We start from the raw sequence: 26,821 nt of genomic DNA, 5'->3' as shown, positions 1-26,821 counted from the left end.
CAAATATAATCAAATTGGAATTGTATAGGAATTTTGACAGTAGTTTTTAAGACAATTTTAAGAAAAATATTTAAATAATCTAATTAAGAAAATTTAAATTATATATATAATTTGTTATTATATATGGCATTATTGTATAAATATATGATAGAAAATAAATAGTATAAGGAAAAAAGAAATATAATTTGGATATATGTATAAGAATCTCTACAAAAATTTATGTTTAATATTGTAAATATTATATACAAATTAATATAATAATATTATATCATTTTTAAAGTTGTTAATATTTATTTATTATTTTAAGCTAAACATGTATAATAATATCGATATAATAAATAAAAAATGTTATTCATTTTTCACGATTTATTTTCATACTTCTCAATACATTTGTAATGCATTCTATATATAATAAAATCAATTATAAGCGTATACAAAAAGCACAAGAACTATTTATCATAACTTGAGTAAATTTAGTTTACAAATTGCTCTAATTATTTTCACTGTGAGTGAAAAGTAAATAACTAAGGCAACAGTTCCTACTTCTAATTATTAGAATATATAAAGAAGTCTCAAACGAATATACCATTTAACTTTGCGAGAGTATAAAATGTTCGGTTACATCCGAACTTAGCCCTTTATTACTTGTTAGTTTTAGATTTATACAAATATAAGTTATTAACATGGAATCCGGCAGCCGATACCAATAAAACGTTGGATAAGAGATGTGTCCACAGGATCAGTTTAAGGTCGAAAAAGTTTGGATCGCTGTTCAATTAAATCGAAGTAGCGCGTGCCGGATGGGAGTAGCGAGCTTGATTGCTGTCATCGAATTTGGGGATTGACGCGGCGCAGTGTACAAAACGAATCTGATGAGTAGGGTTGCGCGCAGGATCGCTACTCTGTGGAATGAGGTGTATCTGCTGCGGAGACCATCCTTTTTGTTTCCTGAGACAGGCGCGATGCTGTGGTGTGTTGAGAGGTCCCGTGTGGTGATGTATGAATGTGGTGCATTGTAGTGGGTTATACTAGGGTGTGCCAGTTTTTCCCGAGTAGAGTGGTGTGTATGTGTAGGGGAGGCTTATATCATTTGAACATCCTGGGCCCCTAGGCGAATTTTTTGCCGAGTATTACACGTAGTCGGCGTACTGCTGGTGGAATAGCCTAGGTCGTGGCATACATGCTTTAAGCGTTGAAAACGGCTTTGGTTTTGAAACTTATTTGGTATGTATTAGGTGTGCTTACGGTAAGCAATTTTATTAATTTGTAGGAGTAGTCATGTTAATCTACTCTCTACTTGAATTTTTTATTAATTTTACAATACATCGTATTTGCTCTTTTTTTTTACATTGTACGGAATATTAGTAAGGACACAATCTCCAAGGCTTGGCGTTCTTTGGCCCTTGTTGAGGTCCTTTAAATATTATTTTTTCCATCGGCGTCATTAAGGATAGCGATTCGATGCATGGCTAAGGTGTGTTTGATAAGATTTGTGATTTTCGTTCACTTTTGTGAAGTGAGATTTACAACTTTTACAAGTGTTTCCCAAAACTTATGTGAAGGTATTTTGAATCAGGATTTTTGTATCATTATTGGCAAGAGCCATCCTGCGGGTTCGAAAAGTTACATATTTGTATTTTTTAAAACCGATATGGTCAGAAAGGACTCTGACTTTTTTTTTTTTGCCAATTCGTGGAGTGTTGGAACATTGTGAATTTAGTGGTAGTCGTATGACATACCGGCCATTATTTGATCGAGTAGTTGTGGCTTTGTAGAAGTCTTGACTATACTGTACTGATCTCCTGGGGTTGTAATTGCTATGGGGTGGCGTTTTTCTAACTCCCGAAATTTCCTTGATTGTGAATTAAGGTATTCTTTTGTATTTTCGTCAACTTGAGTATTGCAGTTGGGGAAGCTAGCAGATTCAGGTGGGAAAACTTTTGCCAATGCTTGCTATTTGTGTCATAGCTTGGAAGCATATTTATAAGTTGCGGTAAGGTTATAGCTTCTGTTTGAATGTGCCTATCCGCTTTGGGGGAGATTAGGGTAATGTGGCAGATTTTATTCGAGTTTTGAGGTGCTCTTCCGCCTATTTCCGTAATTTCAAAATTTGATTATTTTGATGGCAGTTTTAGCTTATTTTGTGCCCTAGACTCTATGAAGGATCGTTGTGATCCTTGGTCTATCAAGGCTCTAAGTTTGTAGAGTTCTCCTCGATGTTCGATAGAGATGACTGAGGGGTAGTAATACCCTATTTTGAATTTCGCTGTGTAGCGTTTGAGTGTTTTGTGCCTTTGAGCAGCATGATGTCATTTGGCAATTTTCGGTATTGTAGTTTTCGTGGTTCTTTTTATACTAATATATGCGCTCTTTTGGGGTGAGCTGGGAAATGTGCTGTAGTGAAGCATTGTGTGATGTCTTTTGTGACAATTAAGCAATTGAATTTGCTTTTGCAATTTTTATACTTATGCGCATGTGACAAGCAATTTGTACATAATTTTTTTGATCTCACGAAATAGTTTCTTTCTTTAATTTTTAATTTTTTGAATTTCTCGCAAGATTGTAGTTTATGCCCTCTCGTGCATAGTTCGCATGACGTATGATTGTTCTGTTCGGATGTGAACGATTGAGATTTGTAAAAGCTTCTGTTTAATTTATTTTTGCTTCTAGCTTGGGGTCTATTGAAGCTTCTTTTTTGGTCTTTTTGTCTACCCTTTCAGCGATTTCGTACTGGGTAGTTAGAAAGTCTTTCATTTGTAGCCACGTGGGGCATTTTCTTCGTGATGAGAGCGATTGCTCCCATAGAAGTAATGATTTTTCTGGCAATGCGGCAGTGCATATGTTTACCAGTATAGGGTCCCAGCTATCTGTGGGAATATTTTGTGTCGATAAAACCGACAAACAATTTGAAACAGTGGATTGAAGTTTGATAAATTCTTCACTTGTTTCCTTTTGAATTTTTGGCAAGTTCAATAATATCGATATTTGTTTATCGACCAATATTCTTTCGTTTTCGAATCTTGTTTAAGAGCTTCCCAAGCCAAATTGAAATTATCGTCATTAAGTGCGAACTGTTTTACTATGACGCCTGCTTGACCTTTTGTTTTGTATCGGAGGTGATACAATTGTTGCGCTTTTGATAATTTTGGATGGTTGATGTAAACGGCAGTGAACATGTCCCGGATGGACGGCCATTCTTCATAACCTCCATTAAATATTTCTGTGTCACATGCGGGCACCTCGAGATGGATGCCTGAACTTGCCTCTTGATTTTGTATTTGTGGCAGCTCTACTCTCGGATGTGGACTAGGTGCAATCGCTTTTATCAGCTTTAATTGATCAGAAATCATAGCTTTTGTTTCTTCGTACTGGTCTAAGCAGTTTTCCTATAGTGCGTAAGCCGATGATTTAAAATCGTATGGTAGATCTGAATTGTCATAATCTACTATGGCGTCATGAGACGTTTGGAGACGAGTCCAAAAATTGTCAATATTTTGTTTTTTTATTTCCAATAACGATTCAGAGATGTCTTGAATCGATGAAGATGAAAATCGAGTGCAGTATCTTGTTAATCTGTCACTCTCAGAAATGAATTTGGTGGCACACATATTTTTGCCTTTTATTTGCTTTGTGGTAACCTGTCTTGCGCGTGTAGCTTCTGCAGGTGTAATTTGATTTTTATCGTCATTAACCATTTTTGTTATGTTATTTATTACTATATGTGTCAAAGTTAATTAAAATTGTCTCAGTGTTAACTGATTTAAACGCAGCAATAAATGATAATTAATACCGAATACTCTTTTACGTATACTTGTATACGAGTTTTTTTCGGACTAGGTAAATATTTAAATGCGAAATACATTTTTTAATTTGTAAATTATTTTAAATATTTTGTTGTGAGTGTAATTTAAATTTTCTTAATTTAATTATTAAGAATCGCTCTTTTAATTTAACAATATTTTTTATGTCCTTATTGTTGATGTATTTAGGTACACCCTAATACACGGACTTGTTAGTATATATTTATGTGCTCGTGAAATTGAGAGCTCGTTGAAGAGATCAATACACTTTGTACATAAGTATGCACGGATTGTTTGTGCGTATGTATGTATATTTTCTAATGCAATTGAGAGCTCGTTGTAGAGATCAATTTGCTTTTACTTTTGTGTACGCAATCCTGCTTGTTTGTTACAAGGGGTATTGCGGGATGTATGCCAATTGTGGACTTTGAAAATATGTACAATTATAATTGTATATGTTTTAATATGTATATGTATTTAAATATTATTTTTGTTTGTGTGCAATTGAGAGCTCGTTAGAGAGATCAATGCGTTTTTGTTTGATTCGCAATCCTGCTTGCTTGTGTTTTAACAAGAACAAGAGGTTTTGCTTGAATAGATGTACATATGCGTATGTACTTAAGTTCTTGTTAAAAGAATATTTTATGTATTTATATATTATATATATATATTTTTTTTTTTTTTTTTGTTAAGAGTGTGTTTGTTTTTTTGTTTGCTTTTTAATAAAAAATAAAATTAAGGAAATTTTATTTCACTTTGTTTATTCATTCGCAATTTGAAAATCACTTTTTAGTGAATGTTTAAATTTTTAATAATTTAATATTACCCAATGTTGAGTATGGTATAAAAATATAGGTAGATTGTATGCCGTATGTATGTATAAACTGGGCTTCTATATTTTGCAATAGAAAGAGAGCGCGAAAAAGGAATTGATAATGTGCAGGTATTCTCCGTATGCACATATATGGATGTAAATATGTACTTGGTTTTGGAAAATATATAAATATGTCGTTTGTATTTATTTTGTTTCTCTTTCTTTGTATTTAAATTTTTGTTATATGTTTGTGCCTTTGCTTACTTATTTTAGGCAATCCTGCTTACTGTTTTTGTTAAAAATAAGGGGTATTGCCGGAAAATATTTGCAAGTAAATACTTGAATTCTGTTTTTGTTTTTTATGTTTGTGAAATATGTGTGTTTGAAAACACAAAGGTAAGCTTATAGGCATACAATAATTATTTACATAATATATATTTGGATATATACATATATTGTACCAAACTTGTTTTAATGTCAGTGGTATTTCGATTTGTACCGTGATCTATACCAGTTTGGTAATCTTATTTTATATAATATTAGGGTATAAAATAATAAGTGAAATAAATACGCTCACTTTGGTTTGGGCAACAAGGTGTCATTTGGTAATTTTTGGTATTGTGGTTTTCGGGATTTGCAGTTGAAACTAAACCCGTGGCTCTTTTTGTACTAATATATGCGCTCTTTTGGGGTGAGCTGGAAAATGTACTGTAGTGAAGCATTGTGTGATGTCTTCTTCGACAGTAGATGCAATGAAATTTGCTTTTGGAATTTTTATAAGTATGCATATGTGACAATAACAAACAAATACATAATCTTTTTTAACTTACAAAATTGTTTCTTTCGTGAATTTTTAACTTTTTAAGTATCTCGCAAAATTGTAGCCTTATGCCCTCTTGTGCATAGTTCGCATGACGTATGTTTATTCTGTTCGGATGTGAACGATTGCGTTTTGTACAAGACTCTGTTTAATTTGTTTTTGCTACTAGCTTGGGGTCTATTGAAGCGTATTTTTAGGTCGTTTTGAACAATTTTTGTTTTAATTAGTTTTGTATCTACCCTTTCAGCGGATTCGTACTGGGTAGTTAGAAAGTCATTCATTTGTTGCCAACGGGGGCATTTCTTTCGTAATGAGAGCATTTGCTCCCAAAAAGTAACGATTTTTCTAGTAATGCGGCAGTGCATATGTTTACCTCTATAGGGTTCCAGCTGTCTGTGGGAATATTTTGTGTCGATAAAACCGACAAACAGTTTGAAACAGTGGATTGTAGTCTTATAAATTCTTCACGGGTTTATTTTTGAATCTTAAGCAAGTTTATTAGTGTCGTTACTTGTTTATCGATCAATATTCTTTCATTTTCATATCTGGATTTTAGGGCTTCCAAGCCAAATTGAAATTTTCGTCATTAAGTGCGAACTGTTTGAGTATTACGCCTGCTTGACCTTCTGTTTTGTATCGAAAGTGATACAATTTTTGCGCTTTTGATAATTTTGGATGGTTGATGTAAACGGCTGTAGACATGTCCCGGAAGGACGGCCATTCTTCATGACCTCCATGAAATGTTTCTGTTTCACATGCGGGCACCTCGAGGTGGATGCCTGAACTTGCCTCTTGATTTTGTACTTGTGGCAGCTCTACTCTCGGACGTGGAGTAGGTGCAATAGCTTTTATTAGCTGTAACTGATCGGAGATCATAGCTTTTGTAGCTTCGTACTGGTCTAAGCAGTGTTCATAACTGGCGAAAGCCGACGTTTTAAAATTTTGTGGTAGATCTGAGGACTCAGTTTCTACTATGGTCCAAAAATTGTTAAAATTTTGCTTTTTTATTTCTAATAACGATTCTGAGTTGGCTTGCTAAAGATGAAAACCTAGTGCAGTATCTTATTAACCTGTCACTTTCTGAAACAAATATGGCAACCTGTTTTGAGAGTGTAGCTCCAGGTGTATGTTGTTTATTATCAACATTTATCATTTTATTTATATATTTAAATAAGTGTCAAAAGGAATTAAAATTTTTTCTGTGATTACTGATTTGAATAAAGCAATAAAGTTTATTACTCTTTTCGGTAAATAAGTATTTTTTATTATTTATTATTATTATTATTAGATATACAAGGTGCGTTCCAAAGTAAACAGTACAAAAGTAACAAAGTAAACTCTAGTGGCGCCATCTATATGTATACTGCGTTAGAATCTGCTATCCTTTTTCGACTTCAAGTAAAAATTTCATGACATTTCATGTATTGGAAGTGAAGCTATTGCGTTTTAAGTGTCAGTATGTTTATGAAAATGAGCCCGGCCAAAACGTGAATGCGGTATTCTACCATGAAGTTTTGAAGCGTTTGCTGCGCCGTATTCGACGTGTTCGGCCCGAATTTGGCGTTTGTTGCACGATAATGCACTGTCTCATCGATTGAAAACACTCTTTCGACATGCTTTTGGACCGTGCAAAAAGCTGTATTAAAGCAGAAGGAAACTATTTTGAATAAAATTAATTGAGTTTGCCGATAAAAATTGTTCTGTCTTTTTTTTAAAGTCCTGTTTACTTCGGAACGCACCTTGTATATATATATATTTTTTTCATGAAACCGCACTTTTAATTAATAATACTTTTTATGTCCTTATGTTGAAGAATGTAGGTACACCCTAATATGAACTTGTTTGTGCGCAGTTAGGTTCTTTTGCAATTGAGAGCTTGTTGAAGAGATCAATACGCTTTGTATATAAGTATGCACAAATGGAGTGTGCGGATGGAGGTATGAGTTTTTGTTTAATGCAATTGAGAACTCGTTTTAGAGATCAATGCGCTTTCTTTTTGTATGCAATCCTGCTTGTTTTTGTTTGCCAAGAAACAAGGTATTTCCGGAAAATTGCCTATGAGGACTTTGAATATATGTAAAATATAAATGTATTAACCAATATATGTAGCATATGTATGTAAGTATGTTGTTGGAATTTTTTTTTTTTTTGTATATTGTTTTTAATAATTTTAATTTTTAATAAATTCGTTTATCATATACATATTTGTTTTATCGCCGTTTGATAATATTCGAAATGTATGATAATTGTTTCTATTTTTGAAATGGATATTAAATAACTTTATTAGGTCCCAAAGTAGGGTATAAAGTTACAGATACATTAATTGCCGTTTGTTTATATAAATGTGTATATATACGTATGTATGTATGTTCGCACAGCGAAGAGAGCGCGAAAGCGAAGTGAATATTATGGTATTCTCCCGTATGTACTTTGAATATAGTATGTTTGTCTATTTGTAATAAGTCAATAATGACAACAATGTTTATTATGCAATCCTGCTTGTTTTTGTTTGCCAAGAAACAAGGTATTTCCGGAAAATTGCCTATGAGGACTTTGAATATATGTAAAATATAAATGTATTAACCAATATATGTAGCATATGTATGTAAGTATGTTGTTGGAATTTTTTTTTTTTTTGTATATTGTTTTTAATAATTTTAATTTTTAATAAATTAGTTTATCATATACATATTTGTTTTATCGCCGTTGGATAATATTCGAAATGTATGATAATTGTTTCTATTTTTGAAATGGATATTAAATAACTTTATTAGGTCCCAAAGTAGGGTATAAAGTTACAGACACATTAATTGCCGTTTGTTTATATAAATGTGTATATATACGTATGTATGTATGTTCGCACAGCGAAGAGAGCGCGAAAGCGAAGTGAATATTATGGTATTCTCCCGTATGTACTTTGAATATAGTATGTTTGTCTATTTGTAATAAGTCAATAATGACAACAATGTTTATTATGCAGTTTGTTAATGTTTTGTATATACTGTATAAATGTATAATAGGAATATATGTATGTAGCTATATTGTATGCATTAAGTAAATAAGCGTCTATGTATGTTTGAAGTTTTTTTCTTGTTTTGTGTTTATGTAATTGTTTATGTTTTATAATTTTGATATGTACTTGTGCCTTTGCTTACTTAGTTTATGCAATCCTGCTTATTGTTTTTTTAACATAAGGGGTATTGCTGGAGAAATGTGCAAGAATATACTTAAATTTATTTTTTTGTTTTTTAATTGGTGTATTTGAATACACAAAAGTAAGCTAGTAGATCGGCATTAAATAATTAGATATTTGATTTTTTATATGTGTCAATATATTATACCAAACTGTTTTCGGTTTTCCCGTAAATTAAACCCGAATATCTAATCAGTTTGGTAACCATATACAATTGTTAAACGGATTTGGTATAACAGGTTTTAAATAATTATATATAAACCTATAGTTTGTACATACATATGATACATTTTCGTATAACAAATGTTTAAGGACTAAGTACGCTCACTTGGTATTCCATCCAGGGACTTCTGTACGTCTGTAAATATTTATATTATGTGTGTATGTTTATGAGCCTCTGCGTTTTATATCAATTCCTTTCTTCCTCTTCTTCTGAAGTCTTCCAGCAGTACTGTGTTGTCTGTTGTTTAAACAATTTGAGCTTATGTGTTTGAATCCGCGCCAGTTTATTTTGCTTCTATTTCTGTTTTGTGTTTAAGTGCTTTTAGATTTCGCGCCCGATTTGCGTTTTAGATTTTTTTTTTGTTTATACAGTTTTGTATATTTTGGTTTTCACATGGACTTTGGTTTTGTAGCTTCACCCTTTTTTAACTAAGTATGTATATTTGTCAATATGTAACTATTATTTTGCACCGCTCTTTTGTGTTATTTTGTGTTATACTTGTATATATGCTTGTTTACTTATCTGTGTGTATGTTGTTTGTACCACTATATATTATATAATGATCAGGATGAAGAGACGAGTTGAAATCCGGATGACTGTCCGTCCGTCCGTCCGTGCAAGCTCTAAAATTTAGATATCTTTATGAAACTTTGTGGACATGTTTCTTGGTACCGTGAGACGGTTGGTATCCACTGCCACACCCACAAAACGCCATTATTCAAAAACAAATAAATTGCCATAACTAAGCTCCACAACAAGATACAAGATTCTTATTTGGTATACAGGATTACAATAGGGAGGGGCATCTGCAGTTAAATTTTTTTTTAAAGTGGGCGTGGTCCCGCCCCTAATAGGTTTAATGTGCATATCTCTAAACCGCTAATGCTATAATAAAAAAATTCACTTGAAGCAAATGTTTTGAGCACCTCTATTGACGGTGTAAAAATAGTTGAAATCGGGTGGCAACTCCGCCCACTCCCCATATAACGGTAGTGTTAAAGACTACTAAAAGCGATCAAGCACTAAACACGCCAAGCACTAAACACGCCAGAGACATTAAATTTTATCTCTGGGATGGTGTTAGATGATTTTATAGGAACCGCGTTCAAAAACCCATATCTTGAGATCTGCTTAACCGATTTCAACCAAATTCGGCGCATCTTTTCATATTTCTATGTCATGGTGCGAAAATGGGCGAAATCGGACTACAACCACGCCTATTTCCAATATAACACCATTTTAAATTCCATCTGATTCTTCACTTTCCACTATGCATATCAAGCAAAAATTATTGTATCGGGGTAAAACTTTGCGTGAATAATACGTTTGAAGTATGCCACCATGTGACCAAAAATTGTCTAAATCGAGTCAAAACTGTTCAAGCTCCTAGGTAATGAATATGTGGACCCCAGTGCCTATAGCTGACTTTTTACCGAAAATATCGATCAACATAGTACTTCCTTACTTGTTAGTATTATATTTATACAAATATAAGTTATTAATATGGAATCCGGCAGCCGATACCAATAAAACGTGGGATAAGAGATGTGTCCCACAGGATCACTTTAAGGTCGAAAAACTTTGGATCGCTGTTCAATTAAATCGAAGTAGCGCGTGCCGGCCGGAAGTAGCGAGCTTGAATCTGATGAGTAGAGTTGCGCGCAGGATCGCTATTCTGTCGAATGAGGTGTATTTGCTGCCGAGACCATCCTTTTTGTTTCCTGAAGTGGTGTACAGGCGCGATGCTGTGGTGTGTTGGGAGGTCCCGTGTGGTGATGTATGAATGTGGTGCATTGTAGTGGGTTATACTAGGGTGCGCCAGTTTGTACCGAGTAGAGTGGTGAGTATGTGTAGGGGAGGCTTATCTCATTTGAAAAATACATAGACATACCAATTTTCATAATGATCGGTCAAAAAGTTTCTGAGTCTATCGATTTCAGAATATACAGATCCTTCTTAATATATATAGGTATATATATATATATATATATAACCCTATACCTATCTCCATTAGTTTTAGGTGATATGAAGAACTGTTATATGAACAAAACTATTATACTCTGTAGCAACATGTTACAAAAGTATAACCACTAAGAAAGGGCAAAGTTTAGAATCTATTTGATACCTTGGTAATACTTTACTACCGGATGACATAATGTTAATTAAAACATTCGCGCTTAATTTTATTGAGATATCTTATGCAAATATGTACCTATATATAAGATATAAACTCAACTTAACTAGGCGGCCACACTTACCAGTTAATATTATACAAATTCGCAACTCGAACATTTTGGCAACTACGAATTTTGCTGTCTGGTAAATTTTGGTAATATATCATCGATTCGGTTTGGTCACAATATATTTTCCCTTTTAGCCACGCGACGTCAAATATTTTTGGCTCTGTGAATTTTGTGCATTTTTAACACAAATTTTATATTTTATTCAAGTCACACAATTCTAACTGGTAATTTCATTGTGTGATACATTTGTGAGCTAAGTATTGGTGATCTTATTGCTATGTTGCCGAGATTGTGGTTTAATACTTTTTTTATTTCTTTCGTCTTATTTATATTCACAGCAGTATTGAATGTTATTGTTTGAAGCAGAGATAAAGAGATGCCCAACTCATCTGTCGGTAGAAATGAGAGAGAAATTGCTAAACGTCAAAACCACCTGAACTCAGTCTACTTTTGACGTTTAGCAATTGGAAAAAGAGGGACGGCTAGATTGAAATTCTATCAAAAAAATATGTGAACAGAGAGATTTGTTGCCGCTGTTGAAGATCACTTACAAAAATTGGAAAACAATGAAAATTAAAGAAAATGCGAAATTGAAATGAATGTGATGAAATCTTTTATGATGCCATGCTTCGTAGTATTAATTTTCAAATGAAAATTATAAAAACATAGATTAATTGAGAGATTCATCATTTATTCACTTTATTTAGTATTGAAAGTTCAAAAATCTGTTATTTTAATATATGACCAAATGAAACAAAGGACTCAAATAGTTTCTCCATATGTTTACATGCATCCGTACAATAATATTTATTTTTAATGAATATTGGGTAGTTTAACTTGAATTAACAAAAATTATTACATTGTCCGATCTGGCTACGATGGAAACTGTTATAAAAAACGCTGATTTTGAGTCGCTCTGTCACTGGAATATGTTGGACATCCATTTATCCCTGGTTTGAGGGCTCAGTGTTACAGCTTTTTACAGAACCATTATCTTTATACTCTCACAACATTTTGCTACAGAGTAGAGCAGAGAGTTTTGTTTATCTAACGGTTTCTTCTATCATCTAGAACTAATCGAAATAGGTATAGAGTTATAAATACACTAAGACCTCGCTTTGCTTCGTTTAGCTTTCGAAGTTGCGACCTTATACCATGTTGGGGTGCGATTAAATTATATTTAATCTATTCGCTCTAGACTGTCCTCACTGCGTTTGGGGTGTTTTAAAACAGCTGTTTTAGACAAGTCGATCGAAGCTGAGGCATTTTACCTCGTCAGAACTCAGTTAGATCGGCTTCGGCAGCCTCACTCCACATTACTATCATTTTTTTGATACTATTTTCTACCATTTTCACTTATTTACTTGATATTGCTTTAATTTTTTACTTTTTTCTTTATTTCTTTGTTTAATTTTTGTTCCCTTTGATAGTTTATGGTGCCAAAATAAACTGTGAAAAAAAAGTGAAAAATGGCGCTAAATCAGAGTGACATATGGAGATTTCGTGATTTCGATTATATTCAAATCAGCTCGCTGACGAAATTAACAAGTGTAATTTTTGTATGGTCAAATCTTGATTAAGTGTCGGTCGGAACATATTGTAGTATTACTGAACTAAGAAATATTTCCTCTTTTAGTCGTTATCTTTTCGAATCGCGAATTGCGATGTTTTTTTATTATTATTCACAGAATAATTTTTAAACTTTGTAAAAGGTAATTGCCCGTTTTCTTAATTTAAGATTTGTTTAGATTTCAGGGAATCCCAAAATTTGGGTTTCATTCAATTGTTATTTTATTCTTGATAAAAGTGCAAAGATTTTTAAATCATTGTTGAAAGCATAGTTGTAGTGGAAGGTTAATTATAAATAAAGGCAAATAAAATTTGTTTTAAACAATAAAAGGCTGTTACCCAGTTTTTTATTTGTATTTAAACTTTTAAGAGCATAATTCGCATTCGTGAGTAGAAAAATCAATGTTGGTAGAATTAAAAAAAAGTGTAAGTTCGGAAATAAAATTGGACATTTTACAACGCTTTGATAATAGAGAAAAGGCTGTAGCCATACCAAAAGCTTCTAATCTGTCTGCAACAGCTGCCCCGACTATTAAAGCTCAATATAGAATTAAAATAAACAAGTCAGAAAGTTCTAAGTTCGGATGTAACCGACTATTTTATACTCTCGAAACTTGCAAGGATGAAAGCCATTTTTAACACAAAGACATACTATTATCGAGAGTTTCACTTATTTATTTTATTATATAAATTTAAATTATATATTTTACACGCTAACCGATATTTTCGGTAAAAAGTCAACTATAGGCACTGGGGTCCACATATTCAGTACCTAGGGGCTTGAACAGTTTTAGTTCGACACAAGGTCGCAAAGGTTTACAAGGTTTACCACGATACAATCATTGTTGCTTGAATTGACTAGTGGATAGTGAAAGAATCAGATGGAATTTAAAATGGAGTTATAGGGGAAATAGGCATGGATGTAATCCGATTTTGCCCATTTTCGCACTATTAGATAAAAATATGAGAAGAACGTTATGTACCGAAGTTAGTTCAAATCGGTTAAGTTAAGGTTTCACCTTAAAGTAGGCAGTCCCACGCCCGCTGTCTAATTTTGAACGCGGTTCCTATAAAGTCATCTCATACCATCCCGAAAATAAAATTTATTGTCACTGACGTATTTAGTGCTTAATTTATCGCGCTTTTAGTAGTTTTTAATAATGCGCGGGGCTGTCACCTGACTTCACCCATTTTCACACTGTCGATAGAGGTGCTAAAAGCGCTTGCTCTCAGTGAATTTTGTTATTGTAGCTTTAGCGGTTTAGGAGATATGCACATTAAATGTATTAGGGGGCGCGATCACGCTTCAAAGTGTTCTTCTTTAGGCTCAGTTATACCTTGCGTCTGTTGTGACACTTCAATTTGACATTCATTTTCATATATAATAGATAATTCAATTTTGCGTGCTCTAACAAAGCCTAGAAACAGTTGAATTTCTATGGGATGTGTGAAGTTAAACAGCGGCCATATTTCATAAATGTTTGTTTATGAGGTGTTGTGTTATGTATGCATTACTGAGTTTTTACCAATAGCACTACCACTTACACCGTCGTTATACAAGTACCCTACAAGAACAGTGACGGTCATCTGATAGGTCATATGACAGTCACAGCTGAAAAAATTTTGTCAGCGCGCAGAGCAAAGTTTCTATCATTTTCTTAAGAGCCTTGTGCAAAAACTGATGTAAACAAACGTATGTGTGTGAGTTTGCATCTCTCTTTAACACATGGGTATTCGGAATTCATTCACTATATGTCTGTACTGCTCACTCTCATGTCTTTTTCTGAGTCATTGCTGACCATAAATCCGTCATAGCTGAAAATTGTCAGTTATGACTGAAAAGCTATCATAGCTGCAATTTGTCAGTTATGACTGTAAATCTATCATTAATGACAAATTTTGTTTTTGTTCAAAATAGTTTTATTTTTATTCAATTTTAAACTTATAAAATTCAGAATTTTACAAAATAATTAATAAAAATAATATAATTATTAAAATAGGTTTCATTAGAATTTAATAACATTTCTTTCTCTCTAGGTAATTTTTTTAAATGTTTAAATATACATATATACAGAATAGTGAAAAATTATAATAATTTATATTTAAATATTTACATAAATAACTCGTTTCTTATAATTTAAATATTTACATGATTAACTGAAAGATCAATATAGTTCATTTTTTAACTCTAAATATTTACATTATTAATTGAATTAATATAATTAATTTTTTAATATTTAAATATTTACATAATTAAATAAAAAAATATAATTCATATTTACAAATTAAATTGCAAAACTAAAAAATTGTTATAAAATAAAATTAAATTATTAAAAAATTATATACATTTTAATTTTTTCGTCTCCTTTCCATATATTTCGTTTGCTTGATTAGGTGGTGGCTCCGTTCAATGGCTCTCCGTATGCTCTTTTCAAAGTCAAAGGCACCTTGTGACTGGAAAACTACTAAAAAATTAAAATTAATTAAAAACAGTTGTCTTAAGCTCTTACACTCATCTTATTTACCTCGTAAATTGGTTTCAATGAGCCTTAGTTCGCCTAGGGCATGTTTTTCGCCTCTTCCATCCCAATTAAAGGACTCGAGGAGGCAGCCTGTAAAAATATTTCTAAAAACGTTTTCGATGTCATCGGATGCACCCTTCAGTTTGTAGATATACGTGGTCTGTAAAATAAGAATATATAGATGTAATTAGTAATTAATTTTTAATGTTATTATAAAGAACGTGTTTACCATAGCCTGTGTGAATTCGGGTTTTTTTAGTTTTTCTTCCACCTCCAGACATACCTCAACCGTTTCAATTGGTAAAAGGCTTGCTACCTCATCAATAGTGTCATCTCTTGTCTCTCCGGTCATGAGACATACCGATCGCTAAATTTTTTTAATATGCACCTTCTCTCTAATCAGGGAGCTTTGTGCTAGTACTTCCGATTTATCTGTTGCCTTTTAAAATAGAAAAACACCTATATTTATAATTTAATTATATATAAAAATTTTTACTTCTTGTTCAATTGTTTCCAATTTACCAGTAATATGTGCTTGCTTGGCAGTTATCGTCACATATCCATTTTCCAACGAGCCAATTTTATCAAATAATACTTGTTGCTATAGATTTTAGAAAAAAAAAATGCAAATGCAATAATGCATAAAATTTTATTTAGCATAACCATCATTTCTGAAATGAATTAAATAACTTTATTATATTCAAATTAATAATTACAAAATTAAATTTAATGTTTATTTTAATGTTATTTCTCCTTACATTTCAAAGGCGTTGATGTTGTTGCTATTGTTGTTTTATATATTTTTTTGGTATCATTGATTGATAATCTGATAATGATAGATATGTAATATTATTGATTGTATACGAGTATATCATATTTTTGTTTTGCTTACCATTTTGCTCTTGGCTCTCAAATATAGAATCGCCAAACATATTGCTTGTATTGAAGCTCATGTGAAGATACAAATTTTATTAAATTTATGTGTTTTATTTCGTTGAAACAGAATGTGCGGGTTGTTGCGAAAAATCGTGAAAGAGATGATGCAAGAGAGGAATGAGGAGAAACTTGTCGCCATGAGGGATGCAGAAATACTTATGATCTATATCTTCTTTTGATATTTCACTAACATCATTACTTAAATTACTAGCCAAAACAATTCCCAGACTGTTGGCAGACTCAAAAGGTGTCTCAAAATAGTTCTCTATTTTCTTAAAAGCTTTACATATATATTTATTCGCTTTGTTTGATGTGTTAGTGCTTATAGCTTTCATGGGTCCATATTTTTTACTAAAACAAAAAGAATCCTTTTCTTTAATGGGATTAATTTCAAATGTTCCTATTTTCGATGCCTTATTGAAATTGTCGCAAAATGTATGTCTTTCATTGAGACGTAAGAATATTTGTTGCAATATTTTGTTTATTAACAATTTTTTTAAGAAACTGCATATAATTTTCAAACTTATATGCTGAAAAGGTATCTAATGGACCAAACTGTTTAAGACATTCCGACAAATGGAGCAGACCATGTATATTAAAGCTAACCAACTCATCTCCATATATGCTCCCAAAATAATTTACAAAATCATTTAAAACTTCTTGAGCTGTATCTGCCTCAACTCTATAGGACCTTTCACATGAAAGAAGTCTTATGGCACTATGTAACAGCAAAAAATGATAGTATAAATCGCTATTAATACAATCTTTTAAAAGATACATTCCAGTGTATAATAAAAATTGCCTAAACTCAGTAGATTTCCAATGATTTATTTATAATATAATTAATTTTTTTATTAATCTTTTTTACATCACTTTTTTTAACTAGTAACTTTAGTAGTTTTTTAGTGACTCCCAGATCCACTAATTTCATAGAGTCTAAAGTAAATTGTGAAACCATTCCGAACCCGGACTCCTCCATAATGCTTTTTTTTGTTTTAAAATCATCGAGATGATGAGATGGACTAGTTCTTAGCGCGTAGGTTAAATCTGTCCTAGGTAAACCAACCTGCTTTGAGAAACATACTCTTCTGTATCTGTATGTTCCTTCCTGACAACATTTAGGGCAACCATATTTACCATTATGTGAAATAACATTTGTGACAAAAGCCCTAGCAGGAGTATCACATGAAAATAAACGAACATTAAATTTTTTTAAACTTTGGTTTTGACCAACTTCAATTCCGTTTTCCTTTAAAAGCCTTACTTCCGCACAAAAATTTGCCGTAAAAGAATTGATATTATCCGGTTTTTTAAAACCAGAAAAACAAGCAATCAAAAATGGTGTCCCATTTGGTAAGTTTGAAATAGCCCAAGTATGGGCCACAAAACTCGGTTAGAACTTTTAAAGAGTTTTAAGCCATCAATACCTATATCAAGCAATATTTCTTCCAAATTTTAAAAAAGGTTTGCGGTGTTATAAAGAAAATATTTTTGTATACCTATATAAAGGAACTCGCCATTAGACATAGTCTCAACGTTAACCGTTTACCTGTTTGTATTTAAAAGAGTTTTTGCTGAAAGTGGCAAATCTTTAACTCCTATCTTACGCAAAGTTTTTAATAAATCCTCTGAGGGACATTATTTCTAATAGCCCATAACCTAATTTCACTCGCTTTCGTCTCAGATTCTAATTTGTTATCTGAACACCAAATATCTCGTAAGGATGATGAAGCTGAAATCCCAACTGCTTCTTTTGTTGGTGAGAAGGCCGAAGTAAAAGCATCATCCGTAAGTTCACAATTCACTATTGCAACACCATCATTCACAATTTTTCGTAACACTTTTAATTTTCTTTTTAAGTTCACTGTTCTGCACTGCTCTGTTCAACTTTCCCGCACATTCTTGAAAGTTTTTATATTTTTTTAATATGGATTCAAAAATCCTTGGTTCTTTATTTAAATAGTTTTGAAATGTCCTTTTTTTAATTTTAACTTATCTTAAATTATTAAATAAATTATATATTTTATTAATTTTCACGAAATATAATTTCACTCAAAATTAACGCGCAACACTTTTCGTTCGTGGCAAGAATAACAGTAAAAATTGTTTTGCGCAGTTGTTGATAAACACATGGAATTTCATGCGTCCCTTTTTGACAGGGTTGCTTTTACGCAAGGAGATAATTGTTGAAAAATGATGATTAGTGTTGATAAGCGTTTTTTTTTTGACAACTGTCAGCACTGACAGTCATTTTACTATTCATTTGTCTGTCAGTGGTGACAGTACTAAAGCATTCAGCTATTTCATTCTTACACATGTAAGCAATATAATTCGAAGATGTTTCTGTTTAACAATAACAGTAGTCAGTTGATAAGTAAACTGTCGGTCAGTACTGACATATTAAATTTGAGTGTATTGGTGAACCCATCAGCAGTTTCTTGTAGGGTTTATAGAGCGACTTTCGATATCATCAAATAAGCTTTTTGCTTTAGCCTGGATTACAATTTTACTTAATGGAATTTTCTGTGCAACCTGATTATGAATCCAAATACAAAGCAAGGACTACAGTTTAATCAAAAAAACTTTCTTTGTACGAGTCATTGTCTTGGCGTCTAACGATGTAGCACACTTAGCAGCCTTTTTATACTGTCGCAACCTATTGCTACAGAATAGAATAGTTTTGATCACCTAACGAGTGTTTGTATCACCTAAAACTAATCGAGTTAGAAATAGGGTTATCTATATAAAAATATAAATGATCAGGATGAAGAGACGAGTTGAAATCCGGGTGACTGTCTGTCCGTCCGTCTGCGCAAGCTGTAACTTGAGTAAAGATTAAGACATCTTTATGAAACTTGGTACAAATGTTTCTTGGTACCCTAAGACTCTTGGTATTGCAGATGGGCGTAATCGGACCACTGCCACGCCCCTAAAACGCCATTAATCAAAAATAAATAAATTGCCGTAACTAAGCTCCACAATAAGATACAAGGCTGTTATTTGGTATACAGGATCACGGCGAAGCAGCTAGTGCTGACACCGTCGGTGCGGACCGTTTTCCGATAGAGTTAAAAACGATAGTTCCGAAGGGAGGTTATGACTCCTCACAAAATATAGTTTTTGAAAATACATTTATGCTCAAAAATTCTGTGCACTTGAAAACTAAATATGTACACACAAATAAAAAACCCATATCACATACCTCAAAAAATATAATAGATAACATACACGCACAGGATTATTTTGGAAATGTCTCCCAACGAAAACATTTATATCGAGAATTAAAAAATCATTACCAGGGTTTAAGGCTAGTAAAGATAGACTAACACTACTTCTTCTTCGTTGCTTGTTTACCAATCAAAAAATCCTAGATCTTTATTGTTTGGGCTGTTCAAAGGATCGACTTCCTGTACTGGTGAGCCAATAAGAAATCATGGATGACGGCGTTATTATTTAAAGACTGGGCTTCAACGTGCGGCATTCCTGAAATTAAAGCGCATTGCAATAAAAACAATTGAGACTTCAGAGCATTAGTCCTGGTCACCCAGTTTATATTGACGATTTATCTGAAGTTGTTAAATTTATATTTTTACCACCGAACACCACATCATTAATACGGCCGATGGATCAGGATGCAATTAAAAATTTTTAAAGCTTTTATCTCCGCTGATCATTTAAGAAGCTTTTGAGTGAAACTGATGGACCCGATAAGCTTACAATGCAACAATTCTTGAATTCTTTTAATATTTTGAAGGCAATCAACATTAGTAGCAAGTAAAACTATCTAGCAGGAACGGTGTTTGACGTAAAATATGGCCAGTATGTGCACACGTGAAAAAAGATGACAGTTCCTCCTTAGAAGTTGATGACGCTGCAGCAGATACTATTTATCATAAAATTGGTAACTTAGCAAAAGAGTCTAATTTTGAAGGGATGGATGATGTTGACATAAATAAATTTCTAGTTTCTCATAAATAAGAAATGTCTTAAGAGGAATTGATGCAACTGGATTTGGAAATCGCTAACGAACAAGACAGCTCGCTAGATATAAATGAGCGTCAAATTGAAATTGACGAAGCAATGGAGATTTTTTCTAAAACGATTCGGATAGCGAAAGACGTGCAAACGTTTCTCTTGCAGTAGCAGCAGATATTATTTGTTACGATTAACTTTACTTCAACAGAAAAAAAGAAGTTATTCAGCAAACTTAAGATACATTTTTTAAAAAAAGAAACTTCAATGACCGCAAGCTCATCTACAGAGTGTGAATAATTTATTATGTTTTTATACTCTCGCAACATCAGCGAACGGTTGTTTGTATCAGCTAAAACTAATCGAGAGAGATATACCTATATAAAAATGATCAGGATGACGAGACGAATTGAAATTGAATTGTGATCGAAGTTATCTTGATGAAATTTGGTACACATGTTTCTTGGCACCGGTATTGCAGTTGGGCGTAATCGGACCATTTTCATGCCCACAAAACACAAAAAATTTAAAACGTATAAATTGCCATAGGTAACTAAGTAGGTAGAGTGGCTGTCTTTCGACACACCTAGATCTTTAGGAGGTTCATTGAGATGCCAACGGGACCAAGGTCTCCTCACTCTATTGGCTCCTCTTTGAATCACACCGTACTTTTGATGAACTTCATCAGTAAGTTAAGTTTTATCCGTGCGACCTCCGAGACGTCGTCAAGAAACCCTCGACCAATGGTTGCGATTTTTGTCATATACAAGGTCTTAGAATAGCATAGCATCCTCCTTTGCTACCTGCTGATAGCTTCTATAATAGTCGTTATATGGCGTTCCGAGTCTACTTGCATGTCTGCTTATTAGACAGTGGTCTATTAGTACTCCAAGTAGAATTCTTATATCATTCCGTTTAAATTTTAACAGTCGGCATGTGCGGCTCATATTCCATGCATGCCACATTTGCCTGCTTGTTGAGTAAGTCAGGAATTGATTACACTGAGACTCAGCTATGTTTATAACATGTATTGGAGCAAGAAGCGTTTTTCTTGCCTTTTTTTAAATATTATAATAATTGGTGGAAAAACTGTACTATATTTCCATCGACCAACCAAATAAAGAACTCGGATATGCTCCTGTTAGCAATTCATTAGCGAATGATGATGACACAACATTCCGGCCCCGTTGGAATAACTATTTCTCAAGAAATCGGAAGAATGGCTAATTTGTGTATTGGCCTACAAGGGGTTCCTTTGGCAGTTCGGATATTCACCACTCTAACAGGGCCGTCTCGTCCAAGCACGATTGGTTCGACTCGACCAAGTCTCCAGCGTTGCGGTGGCAGGTTGTCGTCATGGTTCATCCCTAAAGCACCCTCAATGAGATCAGGTCAAGTTGTTGTCCATTTGGTTTGGGCTTGCAGTTCATTGACGTAGTCTGCAAACCGGTGACGCCAAAAACTTGATTGATGGCACTTGCTTGATGGCAGTGATTGTGTTGTAGCGATCAATATGTGAGACGCTCTTTATATCTAGTGAGCGCTCAGACAAACTACGCAATGAATCACCGATCAAAAAATGTCCAGCTGTCAATGCCCCAAAATCATTAGGATCTGATGACATTGAGCATAGCGGACGTGTATTAAGAAGGGCTTATACTTATACAGCCACGGTGTTTAGCTTTTCGAATGTTAACTTAGTGTTTGTCAATGTGCGATTTAACAACCCTTTTGCGGTCTTAACCATAACTTCTGCTAGAGGCCGCCGAAGTGAGGTGCCCTGAGTAAAATGAAATGAAATTTAATAAAATCAGAGGAACAATATTGATAGATTTAATTTAACGTTTCACTCTTGAATAAGAATTGTTTGAGATCCTTTAACTGGTTAGATGCGACCACAAAATTGGTAGCATTGTCACAAAATATATCACATGGCATCTTGCGGCGACCACTCATTCGCTTCAAGGCACTTTTGCAGGTGTAAGGCGTGTAGCTGGTAGTGGGCCCATTTACTGTTGTAACAGCACTGGCTTGTAACGAACACAATGCACGCAGGAACGAACAAAGCGCCGAGCAACATGTCTAGCGTTGACAATCCAAATTTGTAATCTGATGAAGGCTACCAATGCCTTCGCGCCTGCGTGAAAATTTCGTAAATTCAGGTATTGAACGTTCTTTAGTACAAATTGAGAATCGCTGGGTGATTTTGTGAGTTTAGTAAGTATGCATAGTCTAGACGTCCACCAACCTTCACGAGTTCAAAACCGGAGATGCTAAGCAACTGTTCCAGGCTTGATGTATATGTTGAGGCACTGACTCGTCCCATCCTAAGTTTGGCAGCCAGACATTTTGCATAGTTATTTTTGAAGTTATCACGGGTATTGAAAGCACTCCAAGTGGATCGAACAGTGATGAAGCGATGGACACTATTGAGCGCTTTGTAACAGACTTGTGAACTTGTTTTGGTGTGAATGTGAACAACAACGTATCGCTGCGTTGATTCTATGTCGAGCCAAGTGCACTTGTTATAGAATCATCGATAATACTTAATCTGGACGATTGGAATGCCATTTGGCGGAGGAAACTGACCGCGTCGAAGTATCTCAATAACTTCTGCTTTTAATGTGTGTAAGGCATCAGTATCATCCACACCACACATAAGATCATCAACATAAAACGAAGTCTTTACAGCCGCAGCGCCAATTGGAAATTAACTCATATGATTATCTGCTAAGAATTGAAGGTTTCGTGCTGCTAGGTATGGAGCTGAGGCAGTGCCATATATCACTGTGTTGAGCTGGTATCTGTGAAGATCTGCGTCTGGAGAAGCTCGCCAGAGAATATAATGAAATTTACGATCATTTTTATTCAAGGATACTTTCCTGTACATTTCAGTGACATCTGCGGTGATAGCGTAACGATACAGACGGAAGCGCAGTAGCAACACGTAGAGCTCAGTTTGGATCTTTGATCCAACCAAAATTAAATCGTTTAACGATGTTTGTGTCGTAGTTCGGCAATAGGTTGTTGCGGTTACTTGAAGGTGTAAAGTCCTTCGACTAATATTTTCCAGAAACTACCCAGCCAAATATTATCTTCTGCGCTGTAGGTAAATTAGGGCTAAGTTTAATTTGACCAACAGCGAGGGCTTCAAAAAATTCCTCTGTTCCAAGCGACAGATCGATGCGTCTAGGTTTGAAAAAGTTTTTGTCGGCCAAAGTTGTGTTGGCTGGCAAATTCCAGCTTACTGTCTCAATTTCAGCGTCAGGTTGGCTTACAATATGGGGTGTGATATCAAACTGGAGCGAAAGTTGAAGTGCTGATGTGAGTGACTTAATTGTTATGGTGGTTCGAGCATTAAGATTGATAACTGAATCACCTATGCCGCGAATGCCAATGCGATACTTTTCTCGACGAAGGTGAAGTCTTTGTGCGAATTCATCAGTCATGAAGTTTACTTTGGAACATGAGTTGAGAAGTGCTCTTCCAAGCTTGTACGAACCCATGCAATATTTAGGTTTGGTTAATGTAGGTTAGGAGGTCGATTCCAAGAAGTATCTTACTTGGACAGCTTAAAACGCCGGTCCGTTGTGGTACCTAAAAACTCCTATAAGCTGGATCAAAAGACCCTTACAAGTCGACAAAATGCTTTGTGATTATAACAAACTAGTTAGGTCTCAGCCTAGCGAATGCCGGACAGTGGAGAGGAAAATGCCGGGATGTTTCCACCTCACCCTTCTCTATACAACTTTGGCAACTAGCATCAAGTCGTACCGAATGAGTACCCAATGGACAGTGTCCGGTGAGAACTCCTACCATAACGGCGAGATGCACGTTGCTCTAGGCGAGAAGTTCTCCCGATCTCCTACGACCCACTCTTGGCCAGAAGAATCTCGCGGTCTCACAGGAGTTGGTCGTCGACCAGCGTCTGCTGAGTGCACGCGAGGTCCATTGATACAAAGCTAGAACACGAGACGTTAAAGGAGATCCAACTCGATCTCATTCCGATGTGAGCGAAGCAAAAATGCCCCCAGCTTACAGCGATACCGCTTTGGCCAGCCACCCTTCGAGCCCGATGTTGAAGTAACCAGACGCTATTTCTAGTGGGTACAGACACTCCTTGACTCGCTTTGATTGAACGGTTCGCACGCTCAGAGCTTTTATTGCCGGCCCCTCTCTGGCTGACACACTACTAGCCGCAGCTTTTTTGGCATCTCCTTCCTTCCCCTGCTTAGCAGCCGAGCCTCGGCTAAAGGGTTTGGTATGGGATGCCTCCGGTGCTGGTGCTTTCCAAGCAGCCAGACTTAGCTACTGCTCCTTTAATAGTGCTTGCCTTTAATTGTCCTTACCCCGGCTGTTCTCGAGCTCATACCATACGCTGCTCTCTTCTGGGAACAACCCGCTCCCTCCGGATTTTTTACAAGAGAATCAGAATCCTTTTTGTTTTTTCTATTTTTATTTAATCGCTTCATATCTTGGACCCGAGTGTAGGGATAGTATGCCCGCTATGCAAGAGAAGCTATGTTATTACGAAAGGCGCTAGGTATCCAGTAAGGCTCCATTCGAGACTAGTAATAGCTAAGATATACAATAATATTCACATGAATATTATTTGGTACAGCGAATATGGTCATATTAAAAACTACTAAAAGTGCGATAAATTCATAAATTCATAAATTCAATCGTTGACACTAAATTGTATATCCAGGATGGTACAAGAGAGCTTTATACGAGCCGGTTTCAAATTTGGACGATGGACGTGGTACCGCCCAATTTCAGCCAAATCTGGTACATAACAGTTTCTTGATATTCATATGTCGCAATGCAAAAATGGACTGCAACCACGCCTACCTCCCTTATAAAATAATTATTAGTTCAATCTACTTTTTTCACTTTTCAGTATACAAACCAAAGTTATATAAATATATCGGGATAAAACTTTGCACAAATAGTGTCTCTGAAGTATGCCATCTTGGGTCCAAAAAATCGGCAAAATCGAACCATACCTGTTCAAGCCCCCACATACCAAATATGTGGACCCCAGTGCGTATGGGTGAATTAGCCGAAAATATCAGTCAATCCGTGAGGAATATTATTGAAATTCGGCGAAAATGTTTCTTTGATAACAGCATATTCTTGTGTCAAAAATGTCAAGACATCTTCGCCAAATTAGCTGATCGTGTAGTTGGGGATATACCATAGTTTTATGCTCATATACCACATAACATTGAATGATTTCTGTTATTCTAACAAACCATAAGCCAAATAAGTGGGTCAGTGTGTGAGTTATTTATTTATACATTGCATATAAAATATTGACGAGTATAAATGAGAAATTAGACCACATACCCTATATAGTGATTTTTGAGTTTTCTCCTGACCTTAAACCATTTAGGTTAGTCAAACTGTGTGACATTTTAATGAAATTAAGTAGACAAGCTTTCTTAAATATTATGTGAGCTTGGTCCAAACCTCATATCCCTAAATAATTGAATTCCGATCCACTGGTTGTCGTTTTGCACATCAACACAATGTTTTAATCTAGCCTCTTCGTTTGAGTATATGTCAGATGTAAATCATTTGAAGATGGTTTTGATATAATTTTCGCTAACGGGAAGTAAAATATACTAGTTATTCAACTAAATATGATTTATATTAATAACATACAATGTAACCCACTCACGATTTCCTCATTTTTATACTCTCGCAACATGTTGCTACAGAGTATAATAGTTTTGTTCACCTAACGGTTGTTTGTATCACCTAAAACTAATCGAGTTAGATATAAGGTTATGTATATATAAATGATCAGGATGAAGAGACGAGTTGAAATCCGGGTGACTGTCTGTCCGTCCGTCTGTCCGTCCGACCGTGCAAGCTGTAACTTGAGTAAAAATTGAGATACCTTTATGAAACTTGGTACACATGTTTCTTGGTACAGTAAGACGGTTGGTATTGCAGATGGGCGTAATCGGTTCATTGCCACGCCCACAAAACGCCATTAATCAAAAACAAATAAATTGTCATAACTAAGCTCCGCAATAAGATACAAGACTGTTAATTGGTACACGAGATCACATTAGGGAGGGGCATCTGCAGTTGCAGTTTTTTTTAAGTGGGCGTGGTCCCGCCCCTAATAAGTTAAATGTGCATATCTCCTAAACTACTACAGCTATAATAAAAAAATTCACTGGAAGCAAACTTTTTTAGCACCTCTACCTACGGTGTGAAAATGGGTGAAATCGGGTGACAACCCCGCCCACTGTTATGGTGCGAAAATGGGCGAAATCGGATTACAACCACGCCTATTTTCCATATGACAACATTTTAAATTCCACTTTATTCTTTCACTTTCCAATATGCAAATCAAGCAACAATGATTATATTGGCGTTAAACTTTGCGTGAATAATACGTTTAGAGTATGCCACCTTGTGACCAAAAATTCTCTAAATCGAACCAAAACTGTTCAAGCCCCTAGGTAGTGAATATGTGGACCCCAGTACCTATAGTTGACTTTTTACCGTAAATATCGGTCATTGTATAAGATATATAATTGAAATTCATATAATAGAATAAATAAATGAAGCTATCGATAATGGTATGTCTTTGTTTCAAAAATGGGTTGAATCGGATCAATAGTTCTTGCAGCCCTCATATATCTAATATAAATATTTTTGAACTTCTGCGTGACTTTATACCGCATATGTGAGTTATCTCAATGAAAATGA

At 34.6% G+C, this 26,821-nt stretch overlaps 1 protein-coding gene and 1 long non-coding RNA gene across 7 annotated transcripts in view; one reads left to right on the top strand and one right to left on the bottom strand.

Moving 5' to 3' along the window:
- The window catches only part of Hr38 (Hormone receptor-like in 38), a 201,950-nt gene that overhangs the window by 30,181 nt on the left and 144,948 nt on the right, over positions 1 to 26,821 (top strand). For 3 of the 6 annotated variants that reach the window (XR_011395224.1, XR_011395225.1, XM_070106585.1), the window contains exon 1: positions 15,257 to 15,342. The exons of 2 other annotated variants lie outside the window; for them this stretch is intronic. The gene's annotated coding sequence lies outside the window, so the exon portion shown is untranslated. Of the gene's footprint in view, positions 1 to 15,056; positions 15,343 to 16,187; positions 17,909 to 26,821 lie in introns of those variants that run through there. One more of the 6 variants, XR_004976838.2, reaches the window with a different exon arrangement.
- LOC138856168 (uncharacterized) lies at positions 15,018 to 15,577 on the bottom strand. Its single transcript, XR_011395226.1, has 3 exons — positions 15,414 to 15,577; positions 15,188 to 15,344; positions 15,018 to 15,127 (listed from the first exon to the last, which is right to left on the bottom strand). It is a non-coding gene; the product is annotated as an uncharacterized lncRNA (long non-coding RNA).

This window comes from Bactrocera oleae, chromosome 3 (assembly GCF_042242935.1).
Source record: "Bactrocera oleae isolate idBacOlea1 chromosome 3, idBacOlea1, whole genome shotgun sequence".
Lineage (NCBI taxonomy): Eukaryota > Metazoa > Arthropoda > Insecta > Diptera > Tephritidae > Bactrocera > Bactrocera oleae.
Note: the sequence above shows the minus strand (reverse complement) of the source record. Positions and strands in the feature narration are given on the sequence as shown.